This window comes from Antechinus flavipes, chromosome 3, assembly GCF_016432865.1.
Source record: "Antechinus flavipes isolate AdamAnt ecotype Samford, QLD, Australia chromosome 3, AdamAnt_v2, whole genome shotgun sequence".
NCBI classification, from domain to species: domain Eukaryota; kingdom Metazoa; phylum Chordata; class Mammalia; order Dasyuromorphia; family Dasyuridae; genus Antechinus; species Antechinus flavipes.
This window is the reverse complement of record NC_067400.1, coordinates 320,313,848-320,334,512: the sequence shown is the minus strand read 5'-3', so window position 1 is coordinate 320,334,512 and position 20,665 is coordinate 320,313,848. Positions and strand designations below refer to the sequence as shown.

Here is a 20,665-nt window from a genome sequence, read left to right as displayed (position 1 = left end):
GCCCTCCATTTCACAGCTAAGGACACCAGGGCCCAGCGAGATTAAATGACTTGTTAAAAGACCTATATGTAGTTAAGTGATAGAATCAGGATATAAATCCCAATCTTTTTTCTGTTTTTTCCTATCCTTCTCCTCATCATCATCATTGCTATCATTTATAAAGAGATCTAAAGTTTACAAAGAGATTTAAAAATATTAACTTGTTTGATCCTCACAATAACCAAGGCGGGAGGTGCTATTATTATCCTTATTTTGTTGATCAGTTACTTTTTCAGTGATGTTGGGGTTCTCTTGTCAAAGTTTAACATTTCCTTCTCCAGTTCATGATGAGAAATCTGAGGTAAACAGGATTAAATTATTTGCCCAGGGTCACACAGCTAGGAAATATTTGAGGCTAGATTTGAATTCATAAGGTTGTCTTCTTGACTTCAGGCCCAGCACTCTATCTATAGTATCAAGTAAGTGCCTACATTCCCATTTTATGTCTGAGAAAATTGAGGTACATAGAGTTTAAATGAGTCATAAACATTTATACTATGGGATATATGATATGGGATCCCATAGTATAAATGGGATCTCTTTAAATTACTTTCAGATCCAAATTCTATGAGACCATTTTCCATGAAACACTTAGGGAATTGCAAACAATCCTGAAGTTTTGAGAAATGGCAAGCTGGAAGATGCTTGTGTGGCCAAGGATTGCTGGAGCTATCTGTATTTGAATGCCACTTTACCAATGCAGAATAAGTTTATGGAGATTCCCATAGTACAACTTTCTCATATTGAAGAAATCAAAAATTAGGGAGGAGTGATTTGACCAAAGTTATACACATTGTAAATGGCACAATTTGTGTTTGACTTTAGATATTTTAAACTCAAATCCAGTGGTCTTTCCAGAGTACCATACTGCTGGTCTATTTTTTTGAGGAGGCCACATTAATATTCCCTCTTCCAGCCCTGCAGTACACCTTCAGGCAAAATACACTGATTGGACTTAGTTACATCTCATCATCCTTTCTTAGTACAATAGGCCAGCTGTTGAGGGCAGGTCCGATCTGAGGTGCCAATGAGACATTTCGGTAGAGATAGCAGCAAGTTGGATAGGTGCAAGATCCTGGGAGCAGAGATACAGATTTGGTTATCATCTATACAAGAGTGTAATTGAAGCCGTGGGAGTGAATAAAATCATTCAACTGAAGACTTATTTAAAGGTCTCCAAAATCAGAGAGCAAAATGGATCTAGTTGGGGATAGAGTCTGCTGAGCATGAGGAGCCTGTGAATTTTCCACATTTGGAATATATAACTAAGAGAGAGAGAAGCGGATCAAGAATGGACTTCAGGAAAGAATAGAAATTTGAGTGTTAATTGTTATAGAGAGTTCTGAATCTTGAATAAATCCTGAGTTTGAAAGAGACTTCCAAGCATCATCTGGTCCCACTGTCCATACCCACCAGCATCTGTTTCTCTGTCTCTGTCTCTTTGTCTGTTAGTCTGTGTCTGTCTGTCTGTCTCTCTCCCTTCCCTTCCCTTTCCTTCCCCCTTCTCTCCCCTCTATACTTTTGGAAAATTGTAGCAACCAAACCCACACAGAAGATTCTGTCTTGTATCCTTACCAGCCCCCATAGATCCAGCCTGCTGAAGTGTTCTGGTAATTTGGTCCTGACGTCTAACTAGCCCTCCTTGCTGCGATCCTTGGCCTCCTGCTTTTTGTTCTGTGCTCCATAGAGATACAGAACATTTCAGAATGACATATCTCTGCAATGTAGAAGTCTCCTGTCAACATGAGCCTGCCTCCAGTCTCCCTTGCCAGTCCTCCTCTTCCTCAATAGAAGACACATTTTGAGGGCTCAGGAACCAGGAGAGACAAGAGATTATTAGGGAGCTCATTAGTGAATTAAAAACTCATGCAAATGAATCGCCATTATTCTCTGGTCAAGTGCCCAGGCACTTAGTGCAACATAGCCATTGAGGCCATTTGTGCTTCTCTTTGTCCCTCTGAGGGAAGGTGGCCAAGTTCTCAAGCTCCCCCGATTCTTAGGGTCTGCATTCTGGGTGGGGGGAGCAGAAGGAATGAGGTTTGGGAGGACTTGCAGAATTCCCAAAGACAGTAACAACGGGGCCATGTGGGCTACTAGGGTCTGGAAAACTGAGAGAAACTCTCGCCTGCACAGATACATGGAAATCCATTCCTGCAACTCAGTTATTCTGTGTAATGAATCTGGGGGCTACATTTGGAAAAAGTGAGAGGTATCTAATTTGGATTTTCTCAGCTAGCACAGCTTACTCAACTGGGACAAAGGCACATTGTAGAGAAGAGTCACTTAGGCCAGGAGAATATTACTCCAAAAGAACAAAAAGTAAATGAATGGCATCCAAGCCATATACAAAACATAATGCAAATGAAGATCTAGTATTTTGGGGTCAAGAGATCTGGCCTTTGGCATATATTCAGCCAGCCGTGGGCTTTGTTAAAGCTTGTTTGAATTTTTATTTCTCTAAGTAATAGAATAGTCCTTTAAGAAAGAACCAGTTATGCTTCATTTTATTAATTGCTTCTTTGCTACTTTCTTGCCTGATACCTTACCATTTCAAAACTAGCCTCAATATCCAACCTTCCCAAACTCAATATTGTTTTCTCAAAACCTGCCTCTCTTTCTGACTTCATTATTTCCATCCGTGACACATTTATTGTGTCAGGAACTATGTAAAGTACCGGGGATACAAAGAAAGGCAAACAACATTTATTTGATCTGTGAACATGAAGAGCACACAAAAATATAAAACTGACTATATTTTAATAGTTTGGTTTAGTTGTTTTAGTCATTTTCAATTGTAGCCAACTTTTCATGACCCATTTGGAGTTTTCATGACAAAGATACTGGAGTGGTTTGCCATTTCCTTCTCTAGCTCATTTTACAGATGAGGAAACTGAGGCAAATGGGATTAAGTGTCTTGTTTAGGGTCATGCAGTAAGTAAGTGTTTAAGGCTGCATTTGAATTTAAGATTTTTTTTCACTCCAGGACCAGTACCCTATTCACTGCACCACCTAGTTGCCCCTCTTAACAGTTATTGATTAATTACTGACATGGGAATCATTTTAGAATCAGCCATCTACCTATGTAATATCAGATCATACTATTAGAAGAAGGTTAAAATCAAATGAGAAGATAGAGGTAAAAAGACATTGTGTCATTGAAACAGCTCCCACCAGCCCTACTTAAAAGTCTCTATGATCATAGGACAAAATAAATCTTATTGGACATAGAGGGCATGAGGAAAGTGTTAACTTACTATATCTGGAATATAGAATTAAAAATTAACTGTAACATCTCTGAATAAAAGACTACACTTACCCCATCAATTAGAAAATGGGAAAAATATATAATATAAAATGTTATAGAATATTACTGCAGTGTAAAAAATGATGAATATAAAGATTACAGAGAAAACTGAAAAGACTTACATGAAATGATGAAGAGTGAAATAAGCAGAACCAGGAAAGTAGTATATGTAATGACACAACATAAATAGAAAGAACAACAAAATAGAAAATAACAAAAAGTCAATAAGAATCCTGTGTAATAATAACCAAGACTTGAAAAAATACATTTCCCTCTATTCTTTGCAAGAGGAGAGGGACCATAAGTATAAAATGCTGCATATGCTGCAAGACTTTTCTGATGTTTAATTAATGCTGATTAACTTTTTTTCCCTCTCAATCTTTATTAGAAGGGAAAATTGCTAGATAAGGAACAGAGGAAAGGATACATTCAGAAATAAATATAATGTAAAAATAAAAGGCATCAGTCAAACTTTTTAAAAGAGAACCTGTCTGTACCTCTTTAAAATAAGATAACTATCTAGGTCAAATATTTCCCAGATAACAGAATGGAAATATCATAGAATTTGAAGCCAGAAATCCTGTGTTCAGATTTCAGCTGTGCTGTTTACTAGCTATGTGACTACAGGAAAACAATTTGACTTCTCTGGACCTCTCCTAATTAATAAAAAGATGCAGAATGATTATAGATAACCTCAAAAGTTCTTTTGTACTCTAATATTCAATGATCTTTTATAATTAGGTGAAATAAGGCTTGTCCAACTCTACATAAGGATAACTTGTTCCAAAGTTGGGGGCTACCTGAACAAATCTTCAGTGAGAACCAAAGGAAACCAGAATAAAAGCAAAGAGGAACACAGGTGATTTGGGGTCAATATCCTTTCTGAACTTAAAAGCTAGCCTTATCACATTTGCAATACTGTAGCAATTGTATAACTTTTCTATAAATAGAAGACAGCTCATTTTTTAAAAAAAATCACAGCTTTTTTTTTCCCTGCTAAGTTATATTTTTTCATGCAGTCTGTCTTCATGGGTTTAAAAATGTTTTTAAGGTTTAGAAATTTATGCAGGAAGTGGAAGTGACCTTTATCTGTTCCTCTTACAGAATCCCTTGTTCTCTCAATCTCCTTTCTTTTAAATATTATCCTTCAGAGATGCTTTGAGAGCTTTGCATTTTGGTTTCAGGTTGCAGACAGGAGCTGCATACAGTCTTAGATGAAGAAGAAAAGAGGATAGGTAAAAGGTATTATCTTAATTGAGGAATAAAATAATATAAGAAATAATATAAAAATATATAATAATAAATGCAAACATATAAGTGTAATAAATATAATAATTTTACTCCAATGTAAAATCATTAAGTTTTAATTCTAGGTTTCCTGAAATTCTTAGAAGTGCTCAGTAGAGCATTGGAGATCTAGATTCAAATCCTGCCTCAGTTACTTGCTCCCTTAAGTCTATGTTTTCTCATCTATAAAATGAGTGTTGACTCAATCACCTCCAAGGTTCCCTCCAGCTCTAAATTTATGTTTCTTGATACTGTGATTTAACAGTAACTAAAACCAAGTGTTACTGTATTCTGCCTTGATCAGGTTACATCTATAGAATTTGTTTGGTTCTCAGCCTCCCATTTTAGGAAGAGCATGAATCAGCTGAAGAGTAGTATCCAAAGGAAGGGGGTCAATATAGGGAGGAATCTCTAGTCCTTGCTAGAATAGAATTGGTAGAAGAAATTGGAGATATGAAGCCTACACTTAGGAGAACTCTCTTTGGATATTTAAAAGGCTGTCAGTTTGATTAGAGAATGGGATAGGGATTAGAGCTGTAATTTCAGTGGTTAAGGGAAGCTCCCAAGTGCGAAAGCTTTCTCTATCAATAGGAGTAGCCACTTTCAAGAATCATCTTCCTGAATTCAAATCTGGTCTCAGTTGTATGAGCCTGGATAAGTCACTTAACCCTTTTTGCCTCAGTTTCTGTAAAATGAGCTAGAGAAGGACATAGCAAACCATTAGAATATTTTTGCCAAGAAAATCCTGAATGTGGTCATGAAGAATCGGACAAGACTGAAATAACTGAATCACAGCAGCAAAAGCCACCATTTCTGCAATTCATGGTTTTAGAAAGTTGCCTAGAGCATTAGGAGAAGTGTCTTGCCCAGTCAGAACCATTGTGCATCAAAGATGGGACCAGGGTCTTTCTGGTTTCTATAGAGTGGCTCTGACTCCATGACAACATATCTCTTTGATCCCATGTGGATCCAAGAAAAGATGGATTATACACAGGTTGCCTAGGAGATATTGGCTCATTATACAGAAAAAAACACACAACTTTCCAATGAGTCAAGATGTCTAAAAGAAATATGGAGTTGCCTTGAGAGGGAGTTAATTCACTGTGCCACACTAAAGATACTTTGGGGATAGATTTTAATTTCTTTTTTTAATAGCTTTTTATTTACAAGTTATATGTATGGGTAATTTTACAGCATTGACAATTGCCAAACCTTTTGTTCCAATTTTTCCCCTCCCTCCCCCCAGCCTCTCCCCTACATGGCAGGATGACCAGTAGATGTTAAATATATTAAAGTATAAATTAGATATGTAATAAGTATACATGACCAAACCGTTATTTTGCTGTACAAAAAGAATCGGACTCTGAAATATTGTACAATTAGCCTGTGAAGGAAATCCAAAATGCAGGCAGGCAAAAATATAGGGATTGGGAATTCAATGTAATGGTTCTTAGTCATCTCCCAGAGTTCTTTCACTGGGCATAGGTGGTTCAGTTCATTACTGCTCCATTGGAACTGATTTGGTTCATCTCATTGCTGAAGATGGCCAGGTCCATCAGAATTGATCATCATATAGTATTGTTATTGAAGTAAATAATGTAAATTTTAATTTCTATCATTTATTTTTTCATAGTTCTGGGCCTGAAGTCAGTCAGGAAGTTCAAACCTGAATTCAAATCTGGCCTCATCATTTCCAAAATATATAGAGAATTGACTCTCATTTATAAGAAATCAAGCCATTCTCCAATTGATAAATGGTCAAAGGACATGAACAGACAATTCTCAGATAAGGAAATTGAAACTATTTCCACTCATAATGAGTGTTCCAAATCATTATTGATCAGAGAAATGCAAATTAAGACAACTCTGAGCTATTACTACACACTTGTCAGATTGGCTAAGATGACAGGAAAAAATAATGATGAATGTTGGAGGGGATGCGGGAAAACTGGGACATTGATGCATTGTTGGTGGAGTTGTGAACGAATCCAACCATTCTGGAGAGCAATTTGGAACTATGCTCAAAAAGTTATCAAACTATGCAAACCCTTTGATCCAGCAGTGCTACTACTGGGCTTATACCCCAAAGAGATACTAAAGAAGGGAAAGGGCCCTGTATGTGCCAAAATGTTTGTGGCAGCCCTGTTTGTAGTGGCTAGAAACTGGAAAATGAATGGATTTTCATCAGTTGGAGAATGGTTGGGTAAATTGTGGTATATGAACGTGATGGAATATTATTGTTCTGTAAGAAATGACCAGCAGGAGGAATACAGAGAGGCTTGGAGAGACCTACATGAACTGATGCTAAGTGAAATGAGCAGAACCAGGAAATCATTATATACCTCAACAATGATACTGTATGAAGATGTATTCTGATGGAAGTGGATTTCTTCGACAAAGAGAAGATCTAACTCAGTTTCAATTAATCAATGATGGACAGAAGCAGCTACACCCAGAGAAGGAACACTGGGAAATGAATGTACTGTTTGCATTTTTGTTTTTCTTCCCGGGTTATTTTTACCTTCTAAATCCAATTCTCCCTGTGCAACAAGAGAACTGTTCGGTTCTGTACACATATATTGTATCTAGGATAGATTGTGACATATTTAACATGTATAGGACTGCTTGCCATCTGGGGGAGGCGGAAAGAGAGGGGAAAAGTCGGAACAGAAGTGAGTGCAAGAGATAATTGTAAAAGGAATAAGTTGTAAAAAAATTACCCTGGCATGGGTTCTGTCAATAAAAAGTTATAATTTTTTAAAAAATAGAAAAAAAAATCTGGCCTCAGAACTTTATCAGCTATATGATCCTGAGTAAATCATTTAATAATCTCTATTTGCTTCAGTTTCCTTTTCTATCAAATGGGGCTAATGAAAGCACTGACCTTCCAAGTTGTGGCAAGGATCAAATGAAATAAAAATTGTAAAACACTTAGCACAGGGCCTGGCACATATTAAGTACTACATAAATGTTAGTTGTTATCGTTATTATTATTTATTATTACTTATATTTTCTACCATTCATATCCCTCCTATTCCTTAGTTATCCCTTATAACAAATAATAAAGAGAAAAAGAAGTAGAGAAAAAAATTAATGCTGATCAATATATCACAAAGATTGATATTAAATATAATATTCTATAATTACAAATGTGACTTCTGCAAGTGAATGGAGGAAAGGTATCTTCTCATATGTTTTCTATGTGGTCAAGTCTATTCTTTATCATGATACTGATTGTTTTGTAGTTATTCTTGCCATTTACAATGCTGGAGGAACTGTACATATTGTTTTCTTGGCTCTGTTTATTTTTACTCTGCATCAGTTCATGTTAGTCTTTCTATGTTCCTATGTATTCTTTATGGTCATCATTTCTTACAACATAGTCATATTCCAAGATATTTGCAACCATTTCCCAATTGATGGACATGTACTTGGGATTTGGGTTTTTACTACCACAGAAAGTACTACTTAAGTATTTTGGTACATATGAAACTGTTTTTTGTCAATGAGCTCTCTGGGGTATATCTCTCGCAGTGGAATTTCTGGGTGAAAAGACACAGACATCTGATTTGTTTGAATTGCAAAATTCCAAACTGCTTTCCAGAATAGTTATATCAATTTTAAGTTCCACTAACAATGCATTAGATGCCAATTTATTTTTCTTAGTGATTTGGATAAGTTTTTCATATAATTATGCTTTTAAGAGCATGTAGTTTTTCTTTTGATAACTATATCCATTGACCATTTCTCTATTGGGCAATACTTGTAGTCATATATTTTTATTGTGCACATACTTGGTATGCCAAAAAGTCTTAATGCAGTTTAAACGTATTCTGCATTGACTTTTGGGGACACCCCATATATTAGCTACCAAACTGTTATTAGAGATGTTTGATATAATGATTTTTCTCAGTTATCTGTTTCCCAGTCATCCTAAATACATTGATTTTATTTATGTAAAAGCTTTTCAATCAAAATAATCTATTTTATCTTTTACAATGTCTCTATTGTTTAGCTAAGAAGTCCTTCCTTGCCCCATAATTGTGAAAGTTATGTGATCTGCTTCTCCTCTAATTTTTTATGTTATGACCTTTAATATTCATGCCATATATGTTTGAATTAATTGTAAAATATAGCGGAAGATGTTGCTCACTGTAGAATGGCAGCTGGATGACTATTGCTTGGGGATATGGCAGAAGAAATTGTTTTTCAGGTAGAGGTTAGACCAGATGACCTCTAAGATCATTTGATGTCCTGTAATCTGAGTCATGAGTATCTTTATCAATGACTTACATGACAGCCATAGAAAAAGCACCTATCAAGTTTCAGCAGGCAAAGAGGGAGAATAAGGAGTGATAAAGAGACAAGTTACCAGATAAAAGAATCAAAGAAAGAAACAATCTGAGAGCTTAGAATAATAGATCAAATCTAGCAAGATGAAATTTAATAGTGGGAAGTCCTCTAAGAAGGTCTTAAAAATCATTAGCAAAAACCTGACTAGATAGCCCATCATATAGAGTCTCATAAAGGTTTTATTGTACTCTAATTGCATGTTGTCACATGGGTCCCCAGAAAGCAAAGTTGATTTTATACTGCCATGAATGAAACTGCAGTGTCCAGAACAAGAAAAGTGACAGTGTCATCACACCTTGTACTATAGCTGAAGTACAGACTGATACTCAGTTATTATATTTTAAGAGGTTATTAAACATCTTTTTTTCTGTCTTGAAAAACCACTATTGAAGTTATTAGACAATAGATAGACCAGAAAGCCACAGGAAAAACTAAAAGTCTGTTGCTTTATACTAGGCATTGTGATACAAGTACAAAAAAATGAAATAATCCCTACTTGAAAAAAAGCTTACGTACTAATAAAGATGATAACAAATAAGTATATAAATATATGCAGCATATAAGTAAGGTAAATAAATATAAATATTCACAAAATGATTAAAAATAAGGTCATTTGTAAGGGTAGAGAAGATGCTATTTATTGTTTGGAGATTGTGTGTCAGTCTTCTGTTTTGCATTTTCTGCCAGACCAATAAATAAATAAATAGAAATAAAGCCTGTCCTGTATTTGAGCCTTCCATGGATGCAGAAAGTCCTTTAACTTTTTCTTTAGAGGCCATGACAAATTTTATTCTCTTGTTCCCAAGGAAAATTCTGAAAAGGGGACATAAATCAAAGAGAGATGATTTGTAAAAAATGTTCCCAAATTTGAACCCAATTTAAGTAAACCCAGATGAATGGTATTTCAATACTATGTAACTTTCTTCTTCTTTTTTTTTTTCTGAATATCCATTAGGTATGAGAAGAAATAGGTAGTTGAGAACAGGAAATTCAGAAGCCCAAGTAGGGGGGAAGGAAGGTTTGAAAAATTGGAATAGGCTTTCCTTTAATGAATTAGCAATTAGAGCTCTCTTACTAAAAGAGTTAAAGCTGACAGCTGAACAAAGCCTCCAAGGACTTTTAAACCCAAGATGTTTCAGAGCCCAAACTTCACAGTCAAAATGGAACCATGCTTATGCCCTACAAAGGATTTATATTTTAAATTAAGAGATTAAGGGGTAAGTGCTATTCATATTTAGGTGAAAACCCAGGGTTAGGCTAAGCAAGTATTAAGGAGAATTAAAAATGAACATATGAGATACCTAATTGTATATGGAATTCATATTTTTAAAATGTTCCTCTGAATTATGAATCTTATTTAAATATGGTGTTACTTTTGCTTAGCTGATTTAATGAGTTACATTTTCATTTTAATAGCTAATAATAACAGCTTAATATTTATATAGTGCTCTACATATATAATCTCAGTTGATCCTCACAATAACCCCAGAGGAGATGCTATTATTATCCCTATTTGACAGATGAGGAAACTGAGGTAAAGAGAGGTTAAGTGAATTGCCCAGAATCATACAGTTATTATCTGAGGCAGCATTCAAATTTAGAGCTTCCTGACCTCAATATTTTTTATACTACCTAACATAATTAAGTGAAAAATTATAATTTTTGATCATTTAATCCCATTTATGGGGAGTCTAATCAAGAGATCACTATTGTGGTACCAGAGAAGGAAATTATATAACTTTTACAAGTTTCAGTATTTTGCTGAAACAAAATCTTCTTTTTGGAAGAAATTTTAAAATGTTCTTTTCCTTTGAAGAGTAAAAGTTGGATAGATGGATACTAAGAGTTTTCTTAGGGTTTATCTAGCTAAATACTTCTTATATGACTTCTTAAAAGAGATAAAAATAACCCCAATTTTGGAAGTTGATTGTTCAAACCTCAGTAATGGGTACCTCAGAAGAAGTAACGAGGGCTCAAAATAGAATTGATTTGTTGTATTTTATTAGGGTTTAATTTGTTTCTTGCTTTGATTTTGTCTAATCAGTTTCGTATGGTAAAAAAATTCAAAACAAATAAACAAAAAACTATACTCCCGGACTATCCCCCTCCCCAACAGATTAAGCAAGTGATACAAGCAAAGTTGAGAGATTCAAAACCTTAGTCCTATCAATATTAGGAAAGACAGAGAATAGCTGGAGAGTGTGCAAGGCCTAAGATGAGTGACCCTCATGCAGAAACCCAAAGGGGAGAAAGGTGAGCTTAGGAGTCATTATGATCCCTCTAGGTTTTTTTTAGTGGGTTTCATTACATCATACTGAATAATTATTCAGAAAAGTCATTCTGTTCCATTTGCTTTAAGTTTAAAGGGGGAAAGGTACTATAGTCTTAAATTACAATAAATTTTTCTTTAAAAGAGTTGTTCCTGCATTTAATCTCCAAGATTTAAATTTATATGTGTTTTTGCAAATATATGTATGTACGTATAAATATATATCATCTATAATTACTTTTAAAAAAAACTAGACTTATGATTCCATTGTAATAGAGAATTCCTGATGATATGACCTTCTCTCTACCAATGCAGATTGAAAATTACTCTGCAACATATAGTGAGATGCTTACTCAATAATCAGCTCTGTTTGGTCTAGACTGCACCAAGCCAGACACCCCCTAGTATTCTTCTCCATCTCTTTCCAACTTTCTTTTGTGCATTGTCTTCTCCCTTTACATTGTAAGCTCCTTTTATTTCTTTTTTTTTTTTTTACTTTTATCCAATCAGGATATGTGGAGACATCCTGTTTCCCAGAGCTAAGGCCCAGCAAGCAGATTGAACCCTAAGCACAATTCTCTGTGCTCTGGATGATGTTACTGGCTGGCAAACTAGATTGCTTTGACCAGCACCAAGTATTCACTGAGGGATTTATGAGTTTAGATTTGTTGGAGCTCCCTTTTTCCCCAGGAACCTGAGAGCCAGAATCAGGTGATCCAACATATCTCTTGACGGGCTCACAATCCTTGTTTCATCTAATTTCCAAGTGAACAAAACCAGGCAGTGCATGACTGTTCCTGCCATTCTAACTCGGTTCTGTACCCTGCTGAATGATCACTAACCCTTAAGACTTGAGACAATAAACTGGGAGACTATTCCCATAGGACCCAGGCATTTGCCGTATATGAGTCTGCTATGGGAACTGCTACTCAAAAACAAAGAATGATTATATTGTCCTCCAGCCCACTTGTGGCATGATAAGCCTTCTGAGGAAGGGGGTCAGGGTGGGGAGGCTTCCTCTTTGAAATTAAGCTTCTGTTTGATCTCTGAACTTTTCCTTCTCTAACCTGATCTGTTCAGCTCTGGCCCATTCACAGGTTAGAAGCTGGTTGTGATGTGGTTGACAATTGAATTATAGTCTTTAGTTGAATTTGATTACTGAGAGATTATAGGATTGTATATATGTATGTGTATTTCTCTCTGTGTGTCTCTATCTCTCTCTCTTCCTCTCTCTTTCTCTGTCTCTGTCTCTAGCTCTGTTTCTGTCTCTCTGTGTATGTCTCTCCTCTGTCTCTTTCTTTTTCTCTGTCTCTGTCTCACTGTTTCTGTTTCTCTGTCTCTGTCTCTGTCTCTCCCTATCTCTCTCTCTCTCCCTCTCTCTCTTTCTCTTTCTCTGTCTGTCTCACTCTGTTTCTGTTTCTCTGTCTCTCTGTCTCTCTCTGTCTCTCCTTATCTCTCTCTCTCTCTCTTTCTCTGTCTCACTCTGTTTCTGTTTCTCTCTCTCTCTCTCTCTCTCTCTCTTTCCCTCCCTCGCTCCCTCCCTCCCTCTCCTTCTCCCTCTCCCTCTCTTTCTCTATTCTGTCGCTCTCTTTCTCTGTCTCTCTGTCTTGACTTTCTCTCTGTCTCTCTTTGTATATTATTATATAGTCTCAAAAACATAATTGGAACTCAGCTCTTTCCTGTTTCAGAAACTGGCTCTCTATCTTCTACTACCTTATGCTTAACCCCAACCCTTATATACTGTGATGTTCTTTCTATTTTTCTCACAGAATATTCTATTTCCTATCTCCATGGTTGACAGCAACTAAAGCCCAGACCAGACATGCTCTCCCTTTTCATCACTGTTAGCCTTATAGAGTCCCTCTTTTCCTTTAGGAGATCTCAAGTACCATCTTCGACATCAAACCTTCCTAATCTCTGTGCCCCATTCCTGTCCTTCATGTTAGTATCTTCCTTTCCAAAGAAATTTTATTGAACAACTTTATATATATAGTGCTGTATATAATCTGTGTATAAGTGGCAGCTAAGTAACACAGTGGACAAGAGTTCTGGTTTTGGACTTTGAAAGAACTAAGTTTGAATCTTAGTCATTTACTAGCTGTGTGATCTTGGACCAGTCAACCTCCCTCAGTCTCAATTTCTCCTTCTGTAAAATAAGGACAATAATTACATGTACTTTGCAAAGTTATAGTGAGGATACAATGAGATAACTAACATTTGAAAAGTACTTCATAGAAACAAAGTCTCATATAAATCCACCTATTATTACTGTATCTTTATTCACCTTAGGCTATGTTTTTGTACTTCTTATTTCTCCATTAAAATGTAAGGGGATAACAAGAGAGAACAGTTATGTGGTACAGGTGTTTTAATGGATCTAGAGTCAGGAGGATCTGAGTTCAAATCTAACCTCAGACACTTACTAATTGTGTGACCTCAGGCAATTGCCTAAAAAAGAGAGGAGAAGTTTATATTATTTATTTTCTTTGTATTCTCTGCACCTAGCACAGTGTTTGGCACATAGTGGGACCTTAAAATGAACATCTGCTCACTGGCTGATTAAACAAACTTCAAAATACAAGTCTATTGATAGCTCAATATATTGGTAAACTTTAGATATAAGATGAGATAAAAAATTCACTTCGCTTCTAGCTTAATGGGGTTAATACTTAGTCTTGTGCACACTGCAGGGCCATAATAAATCAATTATTTCTTTATTCCCTTCTTAGAGCAATGTCCATATCCTCACCTCCATTCTCCTTGAAGGCAAGGACCATTTCGATTAGTTGTATACATGTTGCTGGTGCTTTGCACAGTCCCTAGTATATAACCTGAGCTTAAAAAACATTTTTTCATTCAATTCCATGCCTTCTTCCTTCTCCATCCAGTTAATAAAGATATCATAACAACTCAGCATTTTATAAGACTTTAAAATATATAAAGTTCTATAGAACTATAAAATGTTTTTTAATAACACTGCTATGGGGTACAAACCATATTTTACACAGCTAAAGAAATTGAGGCTCAAATATGCTAATCGGTTTTGCTTATTTTATTATGTTAAAATGGGGAATTCCATCAGGAAATCACTGGAAACAAAAAGAGAATTAGTGAAATTCTCTAGACAATTTTTTTCATTTTTTTTAAGTGAATTGCCCATGGTCCCTCTACCTGGTAAATAAGAGAGACAGGATGTCATCTCCAAGCTCTCTTCACTGCAGCTGTGGGGCTCTTTCCAATATTCCAGAGGTCTATGTGGCCTTATTGATTTGGAAACACCTTTGAACCTCTCTGCTTCCCAGCGTCCTGGTTCCCATTTCAAATGTGTATGTAATTGAGTACTTTGGAAACACTTCAAGCTTTGATTAACATCTCAGAGGCCAGAATAGATTTTGTAAAATGGCCTCTCAGTGTGAAACTCAGCTGAGATATGCAATTATAGCTTAAGACTCCAAAATAGAATGTTTATTGATTCTTGAGTTTTAGTAGGATCTATATAGGACTCGGATTAAATAAAAAAGTAATAATGACTTAGGCTTCTGGAGAATCTGTGTCTTAAAAGTTAGTTGCCTCAAGGAGGCAGTGAGTAAACCATTCAGCTTGGAGTTAAGAAAACCAGATTCAGAGCTCACTTTCAAACACTAACTAGCCACGTGACCCTGGACAGATCATTTAACCTTATTTTTCTCAGTTTTCTCATCTTAAAAATGAGCATTTAAAAATAGTACCTAATGTCTGCCACACAGAAGGCATTTAATAAGTTCTTGTTTACTCTCTTCCTAAAAGTGCAAGGGTTTTATACCAGTATAAATTCCTGTCCCATGTTGGGTACCCTTTTGCATACTAGAACCAGTGAGAATTGTACATTATTTGACAGTTCTGAAATGTTTTTTTCTGAATGACTAAGTTTTTAAAAAGTATTCACTATTTGATTTCTTGAACTAAGAGAGAGAGAGGAGATGGCCTAGACCAACATGGAGAAGGAAAAGCAGCTTGCTGCCTGAGAGGCCATAGTACCTTTAGATAGCCTCCACCAGATTACAGATTTAGAGCTGAAAAGCCATTGAATCCAACTCTTTCATTTTACAGATAAAGAATGCAGAGGGCTCATACAGGCCAAGTAGTGGTACAGTTCTAACTAATAGTACCCAATGGTCTCTAAAGTCAATCAGTCAGCCTGTCAATAAATATTTATAAAGCATCTACTCTGTCCTAAGAGGCAAAAGAAAGTTCCTGCTCTTGAGGAACAGGATTCAATATGTGAAGAAATATAGACAAAGTAAGTTAAACACAGGCTAAATAGTAATAATTAACAGAAGGAAGGCACTGGAATTACGAGACATTTGGAAAGGCTTCCTGGAGAAAGTGGGATTTTAGTTAAAGGAAGCCAGGGAAGTTGGTAGTAAGAGCAGGGAAAGGAGAGAGTTCCAAGTTTGGGAGACAACCAAAGAAGATGCTCAGAATAGAGGAATGGAGGAATGTTGGTGAAACAGCCAGGAGGCCAGGGTTACTGGATCAAACAGTATGTGTTTGTAATAAGGTTTAAGAAGACTGGAAAGGTAGATGGGGGCTAGGATATGAAGGGCTTTGAATATTAAACAGAGTATTTTATTTGCTGCTGGAGGCAATAGGGAGCTACTGGAATTTATTGAGTAGGAGAATTACATGGTCAGAGCTATGCTTTAGGAAAATCATTTTGATGATGAAATGAAGGATTGATTGTCAAGGGGAGAGATTTAAGGCAGGCAGGGACCCTCTGCCCCCAAGACAACTATTGCAGTAATCATGGCATGAGGTGAGGAAGGCTTATACCAGGGTGGTGGCAGGCAGTGTCAAAAGAGAGAAGGAATGTATTTGAGGGATGTTGCAAAGGTGAAATCATTAGGTCCTGGCAACAGACTGGATGGTGAGGAGTGGGGGATGGCAGGTGAAGGGATAGAACAAGAGGTACAAGAGTAAATACTATTAAGAACCTGAGGGAATGGGGGAAGAATGTTGCCCTTGACAGTAATAAAAAGGTGGGGAGATAAGGAAGGTTTAGCGGGAAAGATAATGAATTTTATTTTGGACATGTTGAGTTTAAGATGTCTACTGGAAATCCAGTTTAAGATACCTGAAAGGTAGTTGGGGATATGGAGAATAAAAATCAGCAGGAGGACTAAGGCAGGATAGATAGATTTGAGAATCATCTGCATAGAGATGATGCTTAAATCTCTGGGGAACATTTTTTAATAAGTGTTGATCTGTATGAGGATTCAGCAAAGAAGAATCAGAAAAGAATAATGTCCCCCAAACTTAGAGAATGTCACAGAGGAAAAGATGTTCAACACTGACAAAGGCAGAGGCCAAGAAGAAAGAGGACTGAGAAAAGGTCATGGAAATTTGAGAAGAGGCCATTGGAAGAAATCAACTTTCTAATTCAGAATGTGAAAACAATTGGTAAAAAGTCAGGTTAATTGGCTCCAAAGATAGTCCCTGTACATTGCCCTAAGATGGGAGAGAGTCTTAACAGGTATTACCCAGAGCCAAAGGGGGAGGAAGTAAGTGGGCCATCTGATAACTTGTTTTCAATCAATCACCAAGCATTTTCTTAAGGGCTTATTGTGGGGGTAGTGAGGATAGAGCCTTGGACCTGGACTCAGCAAGACCTGAATTCAAATCTGGCCTCAGACACTTCCTAACTGTGTATCCTGGGCAAGTCACTCAATCCTATTTGCCTCAGTTTCTCCATTTGTAAATGAGCCAGAGAAGTAAATAGCAAACCTCTCCAGTATCTTTGCCAAGAAAACCCCAAATGAGTTCATGAAGTGTCTGACATGACTGAAATGTTTAAACAGCAACAACAAAATGTGCCAGGCAAAGTGTCAAGTACCCTAGTACTTAGACAAGAAAGGAAGAAAGTCAGTGTTCCTTCCTTGAGTTGCTTACATTCTAACAGGAATATAACATGCATGATCAAAAAGGCCACACAAGATGCATGAGGAGTAAAGAGAAAGTAAATTTTAGTAGGTACTAAATTCAATTGTTTTTACACCACGGAGGAGAAAAAATGCTGTCAAAATGCAAATGTAACTAATTACAAAATTGTACAAACTTTTAAAATTGTCATTTAAAATGTCTTTGCCTTCTGAGTTTATATAACTCATTCTAATTTCTAGTTAGTAGCCCTGGGGTTCAAATCCAAGTTCTCAACTACTAAGTTACTACTACCACTAATTCAAACTATTAATTCTACAAAACTATTAATTCAACAAAATTATATTCTACAAAATTAATAAAATTACAAAAATATTAATTCACTATTAATTTATGCCTCTTTCCTCTGCATGTTCTCACTGCCTTTCTCAATTGAGAAGCAGTTCTCACCAGATTATCCTTGGTTAAAGCTGAACCAGTAGAAAACTTTTAGACCAAGGATTCAATACCTCTCTTAGCATACTAGTAATTTCTGATAACTGTCACACTTGAGATAACTCTTGATAAAAATGTACATATGATAAAATTTCTGCTAGAAGAGAACCAAGGTGATGTTTTAACTTGTGTGTGAATTGGATTTAAGTGAGGCAGATTTGTATAAAGTCATCAACTTCACTCTCTCTTCCAGAGCATTGAATCCAGGAACAGAATAAAAGTCAAGACATCTGGAGATGGCCCTGGACTCAATAGATGACCATGGAATCTTCCCTATTTGACCAAGCTCTGAAGGTTCTATAGTGCTCACTTCAGCTGCCATCATGGCTATTGGAATAAATTGGTCTCATTATTCCATTCCACTGGGGGAAATGTTCACATGGTAGAAGTAGACATCCCCCTCACTCACTAACAGGTCTGAAGCCCAATAGTTACTCCCAATCTGATTTAGTCTGTCTAATGAGATGGTTTTTTAAACTAGATCTGACTACTGTATATGCTATAACTTCATGGAGCCACAGATGAGAGCTGGGTGAAGTTATATACAAGAGGAGAATGACAAGCCTTGAAAAGTGCTTGGTAAACCCTTCTGTTTTTCAGACAAATTGTTGCTGTCTAGCCAAGCTTCCTATTGTACTGTCTTCCTCATCGATTTCCTTGTTTCTAATTTCTCCTTATAGTCTGACTGCCACACAGCTACCAAACTATTTTTTTTATTAATTAAAGCTTTTTATTTCTCAGAACTTATGTGTGGACAATTCTTCACCATTAGCCCTTGCAAAACCTTGTGTTCCAATTCCCTCCCTTCCCCCACACCCTCCCCTATATGGCAAGTAGTCCAGTTATATGTTAAATATGGTAGAATATATGTTAAATCTAATATATGCATACATATTTATACAATTATCATGCTACACAAGAAAAATCAAATCAAACTCGTAAAAAAAAGAGAGAGAGAGAGAGAAGCAAAATAAAATTTAGCAAATAAAAACAAAAAGAGTGAAAATGCTATGTTGTGAATCACACTCAGTTTCCACAGATCTCTCTCTGGGTTTAGATGGTTCTCTTCAACACAAGAACTAATTGGAACTAATCTTATTGTTGAAGAGAGCCACATCCATCAGAATTGATCATCATATAGTATTATTATTGAAGTATATAATGATCTCCTGAACTAATGAACTTCAGTTCATGTAAGTCTCTCCAAGCCATGTTATATATATATTCATATTCATGTGTGTGTGTGTATGTGTGTATGTGTGTGTGTGTATATATATATATATATATATATATATAAAACTTATTCAGCATTCTCCAGTTGAGGAGCATCCACTCAAGTTTCCAGTTTCTAGCCACTACAAAAAGATCTGCTACAACATTTTTGCACATGTGGGTCTCTTTCCCTTCTTTAGGATCTCTTTGGGATATAAGCCCAGCAGAAACACTGCTGGATCAAAGGGTATGCACAGTTTGATAACTTTTTTTTTTTTTTTTTTGCTGAGACAATTGGGATTAAGTGACTTGCCCAGGGTCACACAGCTAGGAAGTGTCTGAGGTCATATTTGAATTCAGGCCCCCCTGACTTTAGGGCTAGTGTTCTAACCACTGTACCACCTAGCTGCTTCTAGTTTGATAACTTTTTGAGCATAATTCCAAATTGCTCTACAGAATGGTTGGATGTGTTCACAGTTCCACCAACAATCAAACTAATATTCTTAAAGGATCATTTCTCTCTTCTGCTTAAGAAGTTTCAGTGGCTACTACTGCTTCTTGGATCAAATGCAATCTCTTTTTTTCTACTCAAAGCCCTTCATATTCTGACTCCAATCTATCTTTCTAGACTGAGTTCATATGTCTCCCCCTCATGAATTCTACTTTCTAGCCAAGCTGGCTTATTTGCTATTCCTCATACATGACTTCTTTCTGCCTGCATGCCTTTGTGCACACTAACCTTCCCCTCTTTTTGCATCGTTCTTCCCCCCTTTACCTTAGTCACCTTGGAATGCCAAGCTTTCTCCCAGGTTTGGGTTAAATGCTGCTTCCCACATCAAACCTGTCCTGATTCCTTTGTTTGTTAGAGCTCTCCCCCACTCCCAAACCCCAAATTATCATGTACACACTGATCTGCATGAGTTGTTTCACTCTGACTAAATTTAAGCTCCAAGAGGGCAAAGAGGGTTTCATCTTTAGTTTTATATTTGCAGTATTTTTCACAGTGCCTGGCACATAATAAATGCATGTTGAATTGAGTTATTCTGTGAGTGTGTAATGAATAGTTTTCTCATCTGTGAAATGTATGGTTTGGATTAGAAGACTTCTGAATCTTCTTTCAATTCTTAATATATAATCCTATGTCCAATCATCATTCAAAGCATGAATCTTATCTAAAACAAATACTTGGATATATCCAAATGAAGGAAAAATCCCAAAGCGGCCCTTTTCATTTTAGAATGACTCCAATTGTTGGGAATGTTTTCATTATTTAACCTGATATCTGTCTTTCTATTAACTTCAATTCAAGAAGCATTTATTTGACACCTATTATATGCCAAGAATTTATATCCAATAACCTCCATAGGATCATAACTCTTAAATTGGAAGTAACCTCAGAGATCATCTAATCAACCCCCTCATTTTACTTAAGAAGAAACTGAGTCCCAGAGAGGTTACTTGACTTGCCGAAGTCACAAAAGCAGCAAACATGAGAAAGGAGTCAAACCCAAACTTTTTTTTCCCGCCAGAATCAATGTTTGTTCCACTTATACCACGCTGCTTCCGAAGCCCAGGAATATCAAGGTTAATCTTTCTTTTTACATGATGAGGAGAGAGCCAAGGACATTCTAGTAAAGGCCTTTTTCCATATTGATATTGATCCATTAATCAATACTCTTTGGGTTTGGTTAGTCAATAAGTTCCAAAACTTATCAAACTGTACTCTTTTCCAAAACCCCTCTCTCCATCATTTCAATGAGCCCATGGAGAAAGTCTCTATAAAATACGTC

General features: G+C 36.4%; 1 protein-coding gene across 10 annotated transcripts in view; it reads right to left on the bottom strand.

Moving 5' to 3' along the window:
* Positions 1-20,665, bottom strand: part of KALRN (kalirin RhoGEF kinase) — a 927,260-nt gene that overhangs the window by 444,328 nt on the left and 462,267 nt on the right. The gene's annotated exons all lie outside the window — the stretch shown is intronic.